Raw genomic sequence first — 9,035 nt, 5'->3', positions numbered from 1 at the left:
TTATAGGGATAATACCTCTATGCAGCCAGTCAAATAATATTTGGATACTTGATTTCTACTGGAATGATGCTGGAATACATGCTAACTCTGGAAATGTGAGCTATTTACTCTACATAGCCTACAGGCTCTTTTTGAGCTGCTACTAATTAACAGTACAGCTCTGCATTTGTCCTGGGTTTTTTGTTTTTTTTTTGGTTTTTTTTTTTTTTAACCAATAACGGAGCCTTTGGAGTCATTCTGGTCTAGCCCTTCTTTGAGGCTGAACTATGGTTGCCATCTATCACCACCCTCAGTTAGCCACAAAGGCTGTAATGGCCTAATATTACCCCAGAGCAGTTGCTAAATTAATGAAGAATGGCTCAGCCTCTTCCTTATGGTTAATGATGCAGATAGGTGGAGATTTTCCCTTGTGAATATACCCTTGCTACAGCTCAATGTAAGACCAACTAGAGGAGAGAGGGTTCAGACAGAACTAGCAAAAAGCAGGTTTGGTCTATTTCTGTATTCAAGCCCTGTGTTATTTATTCCACCACCAACATAACCTGAAAAATTTCGCTTGATCTGATAGGTTTGTGGGTATATAATGGACAGATAGAATAAAATTAAGTAACTGATATCCACCAACCCAGTGGATTAAAAACTGCTCTGCTGTTGTCATAAACAGGCAGGATTATTGTAAACTGAGTCATCCTGATGTCAGAGGCGCATCATAAACGCCTTAAGGAGAACTACCAGCGTAATGAGAACACATATAGGCAAGTATGTGTTACACAGAAGGCCAGTCATTGGATAGCAAATTCTCTCAAAGGTGCCGAAGACACAATGGAAGAGGAAATCCTTTGGATCCTTTGGCCTGGATTTAAATTATTCCAACTGAAAGTGAATGAGAGAAAATTGATCCAGAGTTATTTTCCTAGCAGCAGAAAATATGGCGATTTGATAGATGTTAAGGTCAGAAAGGACCATTATGTGCATCTAATCACGCCTCCTGTATAACTCAGGCCCTAGAATGTCACCAAGTGGTTCCTTCAGCCAGCCAGCCATAACATGTGACTAAGCCAGAGCACATCTTTTGGAATGACATCCACGTGTATTAGAGCCAGCTAGCTAACAGAAAATCTTTCTTCCGCAGTGACGTGCGGTTAAGGGACATGGAGGAAAAGACATGGAGGCTGTGACTAAAGTTAGAGCAGCGAGTCCAGGATTACTGGGACTAGGTCCCAGGACTGGTTCTCAGAAGATCTGCCATATTCTATTCTCGGCTTTGGGACCATGAGCGAGGCGCTGCACCACTGGGTACCTCAGTTTCCCCAACTATCAAATAGAGCTAATCAAGGTTTTGTTTGTTTTCCCCATTTTACAGGGTAGGAAACCAAGACACAGTTGGGACCTGTCTACACTACAGGTCTGTAGTGCATTTGTAAGCTGCTGACCCCCCACATGTTGTTCAGAGCCTATGGACAACACAGCTCCTAAAGGTGTGTTTGTTCTGTGCTTATCCCCTATGTACCAGCAGGGCTGGACGGCCTTTTCTCATTGTGCTGTAGGGAGCAGGTCCTGGGTACTAAGCATCTGAAGAAGCTCTCAAGGACTAATTTTTTTAAAATAATTTTTATCAATGAATTGGGAGAAAACATACAATCACTAGGTGACAAAATACTGGCAGAATGGTAATTACTGATGAGGAGAGGCCAGTGATACAGAGCAATCTGGCTCATTCGGCAAGATGGGCCCATTCAAAGAAAACAAGTTTGACCAGAGCCAAATGCACGGTCCTATACCTAGCAGCAAGGCATGCCGGCCACACCTACAGAAAGGAGAAGTGTATCCAGGAAAGCAGTGACTCTGAAAAGGATTTAGGGGCCATAGTGGAGAAGACACTCAACATGAGATCCCAGTGTGATGCTGTGGTGAACAGGGCTAAAGCCATCATTAGAGGTCCTAGCAGAGCCATGAGTTGGATAGGGAGGTGACACAGTATCAATGAGACTGATATTGCAATACTGCATCCAGTTTTGGTGTCCTCATTTGAAAAAGATGTTGAGACATTGGAGTTGGGGCAGCAAAGAGCTGCCAGATGTTCTGAGGGCTAGAGAAAAATGCCTTCTAGTGAGTTATTGAAAGAGCTCAACCTGTTTAACTTATCAAAAGTCGAGTGAAAGGTGACTTCATTGAAATGTTGAAGTGCCTTAATGGAAAGAAAATATTGGGTATTAAAGAGCTCTTTAATCTAGCAAAGAAAGGCATGACAAGACCCAATGACTGGAAGGTGAAAAGAGACAAATTCATATGACAAATAAGGCACAAAAGAGATGATGATTCACCACAGGAACAAGCTACCAAGGGAAGTGGTGGAGTCTCCATCTCTTGATGTCTTTTAATGAAGACAAGGTGCCTTACTGGAATGTGTTTGCCCAAAAAGTATACTGTGGTATACAGGAGGCCTGTGATATGCAGGGGGTCAGATTAGATGCTCTAATGGTCTCTTCTGGCCATAAAGTCTACTAATTTCTGAAAAGCTGAGTGTAGCATTGGGAGCAGCCTCTGATGTTTTACTGTCTAGCTCGCTTGCTTCCTAGAATGAACACTCATTGGCCACGTCCAGACTAGGAATTAAAATCGATTTTAGATACGCAACTTCAGCTACGGGAATAACGTAGCTGAAGTCGAATTTCTAAAATCGAGGTACTCACCCGTCTGGACGGCACGGCATCGATGTCCGCGGCTCTCCGTGTCGATTCCGGAACTCCGTTCGGGTTGATGGAGTTCCGGAATCGATGTAAGCGCGCTCGGGGATCGATACATCACGTCCAGACTAGACGCGATATATCGATCCCCGAGCAATCGATTTTAACCCGCCGATGCCGCGGGTTAGTCTGGACGTGGGCATTGAGTGGGGTCATCCACAGGGAGTAGCTCAAACCTCCAAAGTGTCTGGCACTGCAGGGGAGGGGTGGGTGTGGCAGTGATATCACAAAGCCCTTTTGCAGGACCTCAGCCTGTTGGTCAAAGCTGGTGGGGAGGTGGTGACCTCACAGAGAGATGCTGACATCAGCCAGGCAGGACAGAGCCACAGGGCCAGGGAAACCTTGGAGACCCCTGTGGCTTTGATTCAGCAAGTCTCCTTCTCGAGGTCTCTCTTTGAGGACTGAGAGAGTATTGGAGTTCACATATTTGAGCATGAGGAGGAACCTCTTTCAAGTTTTCTCCTTCCCTTTTACTGATTTTACTCGAAAACAGACATCCTTGTTTAGAAGGTAAAAGCCTCCGAGAGGTCTGGAACCTCTTCAGTCTGATTCATCTGGTGACAGCTGAATTCTAGGCATGGAATACACTAGCTTAAGGTGGCAGAATTTTATTCCCCACCTAGGATTTTGTCCCTTAAAATCACTGGGGACATTAGGGTTTGTCCTTTTTGTTTTACCCTTTTCTCCATCCCTCCCTCCTTTCTCTTCCTCTCTTACTTATTTTGTCCTTTCCCTTGTTCTCCTCCCACCACCAGGAGGTAGGGGTGTGCGTGCGTGCGTGCGAGTCAGTCACAGGGAGTGCTCTGCTGCTCCCATTGTGGGAGGTCCATCCAAAAATGTGGGACTGAAATAGTGCTTGGACAGTGATCCCCACTGGTGACCTAGGCCATCCTTTGGGCTCTCTGGTGAGAACCCTCAGCCTCCCACCCCCAGTCTCTACCCTGATTGGCTGAGTAGAGGGTTACTGACAGGGAGGAGACTCAGGTCGTCGTTGTTCTCTTTTAAGACCAAGTAAATAAGTCATAACCAGTCATATGTTTGATGAATTTTGCTGCTTCTCTGCATTAATTGTCTCTGAGTAGTTCATGATTCACTCTAACATTCCAGTTCTCCTAAAACACTTGCTGAATAATTACTATGAACTGTTGCTGGTTTGGCATTCATTTGAGAGCACTTTATTCAGGTCATTCAATGTATAAAATTCAAGATCTGATGGTTAGTTTGAAAGTCGGGGCTCTTGGGTCATATTCCCAGCTCTGCCACTAACTGGCTCTGTGACCTAAGACAAGTCAATTCTCCTTTCTCAGCCTTAGCTTCTCCCTCTTTCAAGTAGGGATAACAATCTGCTCCTACCTACCTCACAGTGGGGGAGCAGTGCATAATATGAGGTGTCCTATCATGTTTACTCAGATCAGATTATGACATAATAGAATAGCTGAAATATTCTATTTTATTTGTATTTTAAATTGTTAAGAGCAGCAACTACTTAGCTCAGACTGAAGCATCTCATCTAATTTTTGAGATCTAAGTGTCTCCTCTTTGTGTGCGACGAGACAATTTAACACACTGTGACAAACAGGAGATGCTTTTGTTTTGCAACAAAATATTTTTTCAAAGAATTTTCATCCCACTTGTTATGATTTCAAGAAACAAACTGATTATTCTGAATGGGATTTTCTGACAGAAACAGTTTCAATGAAATTTCTCCACCATCTCGATTCTTGGGCTTTATCCCTGCCTCTGGGGAATTTATTGTCTGTTAGAACAGGAGTCAGGACTGGCGGCTTCTCTTTCTGCCTCTGCCACCGCCTTGCTGTGTAGGCCCTTGGGTAGGTCACTTCCCTTCTCTGTACCTCAGGCTCCCCATCTGTCCAATGGGAACAGGGACAATTCTTGAACTCTGGGCAGTTGTGAGCCTGGGTGAGATAAGGGGCTTTAAAGTCATTTGTGAAGGAGAAAGGGGAGTTTCACAGTGTTGAGCAACAAGGAATTCTAAACTTTGCTAAACTGTCTAGTCTGTGGAAACAAGAAATGGTCGGGATCAAGTTTTAACCGTTGTCTTTTTTAAAGCCCATTCAGGGATATGAGTCCCACTCTTCTAGGTACCTGGAGTTCTTTGCCAAGAGGAAAGAATAGGTTTCTGCCTCCATTTTGGTGGCCTTAGCAAACCAGGTGCTGTGCCCCAGTTCTCGTCTGAGACCCCCAAAAAAGAACATCTTCCCATCCATTAACAAGACAGTACCTATCTTTAAAAGGGGAACAAAGAGAACTCTGGAACTTAGAGACTAGCTAGCCTCACTGCCATACCTGGAAAGATACTGGAACACATTATTAAACAATCAGTTTGTCAGCACCTACCGGAAAATTTGGTTCTTAAGACTAGTGAGCATGGATTTGTCAAGAACAAATCATTCTAAACCAATCCTATTTCCTTCTTTGAGAGGGTTATGGGCCTAGTGGAGGTGGGGGTAAACAGAAGATGTGATCTATCTTGGTGTTAATAAGACTTTTGAGACAGTCCCATAGGACATTCTCACAAGCAAACTAGGGAAATGTGGTTTAGATGCAATTAGTATAATGTGGGTGCATAGCTGGTTGAAAGCCCATACTCCAAGAGTCTTTCTCCATGTTTGGCTGTCCAACTGAGAGGTACACCTAGTGGGTCCAGCAGGGATCAGTCCAGGGTCTGGTACTATTCAATATTTTCATTAATGATTTGGAAAATAGAGTGGAGAGTATGCTTCTAAAATTTCCAGATGACACCAAGCACTTTGGAGCACAGGACTGGAATTCAAAATGCCCTTAACAAATTGAAGAATTGGTCTTCTTGAGCCAAACTCCATGGGTGGGCCCCTCTTTATAGACAGGGCTGTAGTGAAACCCCAGAGCCAAACACACCTCCTCCTGGGCAGTGCACTCCAACCTTTAATGGTCAGATGCTGCTTAGCACTGTTAGAGCTGCTTTTCCTGGGGGAATTCTCCCAGCACTTTCCAATAGTGAGAAAGTATTAAATCCCCATTTGACTGCTGGGGACAGAGCCATAGAGGGGGAGCAACTTGCCCAAAGTCCCACAGGTCAATAGGAAAACCAGCAATGGAACCCAGGAGTCCTGACTCCCAATCCCCTAGTCCAGTCACTACAGCAGAGCATATACCCGCTCAAAGGTAGGGAGACTGGACATGAGGGCCTGGTTGTAATTGCCAGCTATGGGAGGGAGTGTGCAGCAGTGGTTAGTGAAGGGGGCTGGAAATAAGGACTGCTGGGTCCCATTCATGGCTCTGACATTTGGTGTGACCCTAATTCCCCTCCCCAGGCCTGTTTCTCATCAGTAGGGTTGGGGTCGCAGTCCCTACAGCCCAGGGAGGTTGAGAGGTTCCAGGAAGCTGTGTAAAGTGCTGGGATGTCAGGAGCTGGGAGGCGCTGTCACCCCCGCACTAGGGCAGTGTTCTGCACCCCCTTCTGCTGGATGAGTTTCTCTGTCCCTTGGCAATAAGACGGACTCTTGTTTTCACAGCCAGTCGATTGCCCATTGTCATCACCCTGCTTGCTGGCTGGGCAGGGTAACTCCTCAGGTCACCACCCTCTCCAGCCTGCCTTGGGCTTGGAGAGTGAGGAGGAGGGCAAGGGACAGCAGGTGCCCCTGAACATCCGCCACTCATCACTCCATCACCTAGAGCAAGTGAGCGACATTAGCGTTCCTCTGTGGTGTCCCCTGTCCATCTGGGGAGAGGTAGAAAGAGGGGGAGAGAATCTCTCCCAAAGGAGATTGGATTTGTAAACCGCCCCTAGGAGCCCCTCACTCTCAGACCAGGGAGGCAGGGCCAGCTTTAGGCCTATTCCACCAATTCACCCGAATTGGGCCCCACACCTAAGAGGGCCCTGCGCCCAGTGAGAATCCCTTCCCTGGCTAGAGGCGCCTTTTTAATTTTTACACACCTGGCGGCGCTCCGGGTCTTCAGCAACACTTCAGCAGCAGGTCCTTCTCTTGCTCTGGGTCTTCAGTGGCATTGGCGGCAGGTCCTTCAGTGCCACCGAAGACCTGGAGCGAGTGAAGGACCCGCCACAGAAGTGCCGCTGAAGACTCGGAACACTGCCCAGTGAGTACAAGCCCCACATGTTTTTTTTACTTTTTTTTTAAGTAATCCCTGCTGGGGCCCCGCACTTCCTAAAGCCAGCCCTGCGGGGAGGGGCTTCTCCAGAGCCATCTCCACTGTGTTTGGAAAGGTCCCAGCAATGGGACTCCCAGCCCTTCCCTTGTGGGAGACTGTTCCCCAGGCTGAGAGTCTCTGAGCTGGGCCAGACCCTGTGAGCTGCTGAGCACCGAAATCAATGGGAAACGAGGGGGGCCCTGGGCTTGCTATGCCTAAGGACTTTGGCATGGGGAATGGTTTCCCAGGAATAGTCAGGACTCCTGGGTTCTGTTCCTTCTCTAGTGTGGGGGAGAGTCTGGCCTGGGACAGCAGGAGATGTCCAAAGTGACTGATGGTCTTTGTGACTGACCTGAGTGCTCAAAAAGGAGGAGAATCCCTGGGTATTGCAGCACCAGGGATGACAAGGGGGAACGTTGGGAGCAGATCATGCAATGAACTCCTACCAGTGTGTGTAGATTCCACTCCCTGCATCCCTGTGGGGAGAGGAGGAGCTGCTCTGGCTGAGGCAGGGACAGGGAGGGATCAAAAAGGCGGGTTAGTGAGAGACTGCCTTGACCTCAGACAGTCACCTGCTCCCCACTCAGTTCCAAGATGGCCAGGCTCCTGAGGATGTTCAGGAAGAAGGCTCTGTAGGTGGCCCCAGAGCCTGAGGGAAGCAGCTACCATCTTCCCCAGGAACAGAGCGGCCCCTCCAGCCTCGCTGGTGGGGAAGGAGCTCCCGGCTGGGCCAGGAAGTGGAAGTGCCCAGCCTTCTGGCGGAGGAAACCCGCTCCCGGCGCAGGCGCCGAGATGGGAGAGGCACTGACCAGGCTGAAATGGAGCTGGGCCAGGATGTGGCTGGGCAGGCAGGACCCAGCCCAGGAGTGGAACTGGGCAGGGTGGCTCTGGGGCTTGTGTGGGAAGCACCAGCCCCAGGAGCCCAGCCCTGATTCCCAGCAGTAGGCATTGCCCTGCCCACTCACCGAGGACCTTCCAGCCTCCCCAGGGCAGGAGGTGGAGGATCCCTGTCCCAGCACCAGCAGCTTGGCCCGCTCTCCATGGGACAGCAGCAGTGCCTGGGACTCGGGCAGCAGTGAGGCTGATGGGTGCTGCTGCTTTGTTCCAGGTGAGGAGCCAGGCTGGGCTCAGGGAGGTGAGGAGGGGACTGTGAACACACTGGGCCTAGACACTTGACTAGTGCTATGGGGGTGAGTCCCCAGCCCAGGTGTCTGGCCTGAGCCATGTGAACCCCACTGACACTATATGCTGCCACTTCGGTCCTTGATGCTCCTGTTGTGGGGAGGGGCAAGCACCTCCTAGGGAGTGTGTCTGGGTGGTCTTTTGCTATGGGCTCCTGAAGGAGCTGGAGGCTGAAGGCATCACTGAGAGGGGGGAGCGCGGGGCCTGATTTGCCCTCGGTCCTGGACATGGGAAGGATGCACATTGCCCCATGCCCCTGACCTTGCCCCAAATGGCAGATGTCACCCTGCAGGGACCCCCAGGGACTCAGAGGACAAGGAGGAGGAATGGGTGGATGTGACCACAAAGGAAGCTGCTCTCAAGAACATCCGAGAGCAGCTCCAGAGCCGAGAAAAGGTATAAACATTCTGCAGCTGTGCTGGAACCAAGATTGCCTTACCCCATATCAACATCCTGACCCCCTGCAGAAGGTCTTGTCTCTGATGATCTACCAGCCCTAATGGGGACCTTTCTCTTACATGATCTGGGACACCCAAGATGGGGGTGTTTGTCACACACCAGCTGAGATCTCCTACCCCCCTTCCCCCCATACAGGCACTGTCCCAGTTCTTGACCCTGCTTGTGTAGGAGTTGTGGGTGATTTGGACAATGGGTGGGTCCCCATTATCCCTCATTCAGGCCTGAGTCCTGCAGCTGTTAGGGTGGGGCAGAGAGGTCCCTGGCTAACTGGCTCTCTCTCCCCTAACCCCACTCCTGGTGGGTGCTGGATGAAGCCCAGCAGGTCATGTGCCTGCACACCATCCTGCGGGTCTTGCTGCACAGCAGAGAGGGCAGGACATATTGGAGCTGCACTGCTGCAAAGTGGCTGTGGTGGAGAGGATTGTGGTGAGTGAGACACAGCACCCAGCAGCTGGAGGGTGGACAGAGACATGGGAGGGGCAGGGGTCTCCCCGGGCC

General features: G+C 49.4%; 1 protein-coding gene across 1 annotated transcript in view; it reads right to left on the bottom strand.

Annotated features, from left to right (window-relative positions):
* MMRN2 (multimerin 2) overlaps nt 1–9,035 on the bottom strand; it is a 127,790-nt gene that overhangs the window by 93,661 nt on the left and 25,094 nt on the right. The window lies entirely within an intron of this gene.

The sequence above is a fragment of the Gopherus flavomarginatus genome, chromosome 6 (genome assembly GCF_025201925.1).
Source record: "Gopherus flavomarginatus isolate rGopFla2 chromosome 6, rGopFla2.mat.asm, whole genome shotgun sequence".
NCBI classification, from domain to species: Eukaryota; Metazoa; Chordata; order Testudines; family Testudinidae; genus Gopherus; species Gopherus flavomarginatus.
This window is presented reverse-complemented; position numbering and strand designations above follow the sequence as displayed.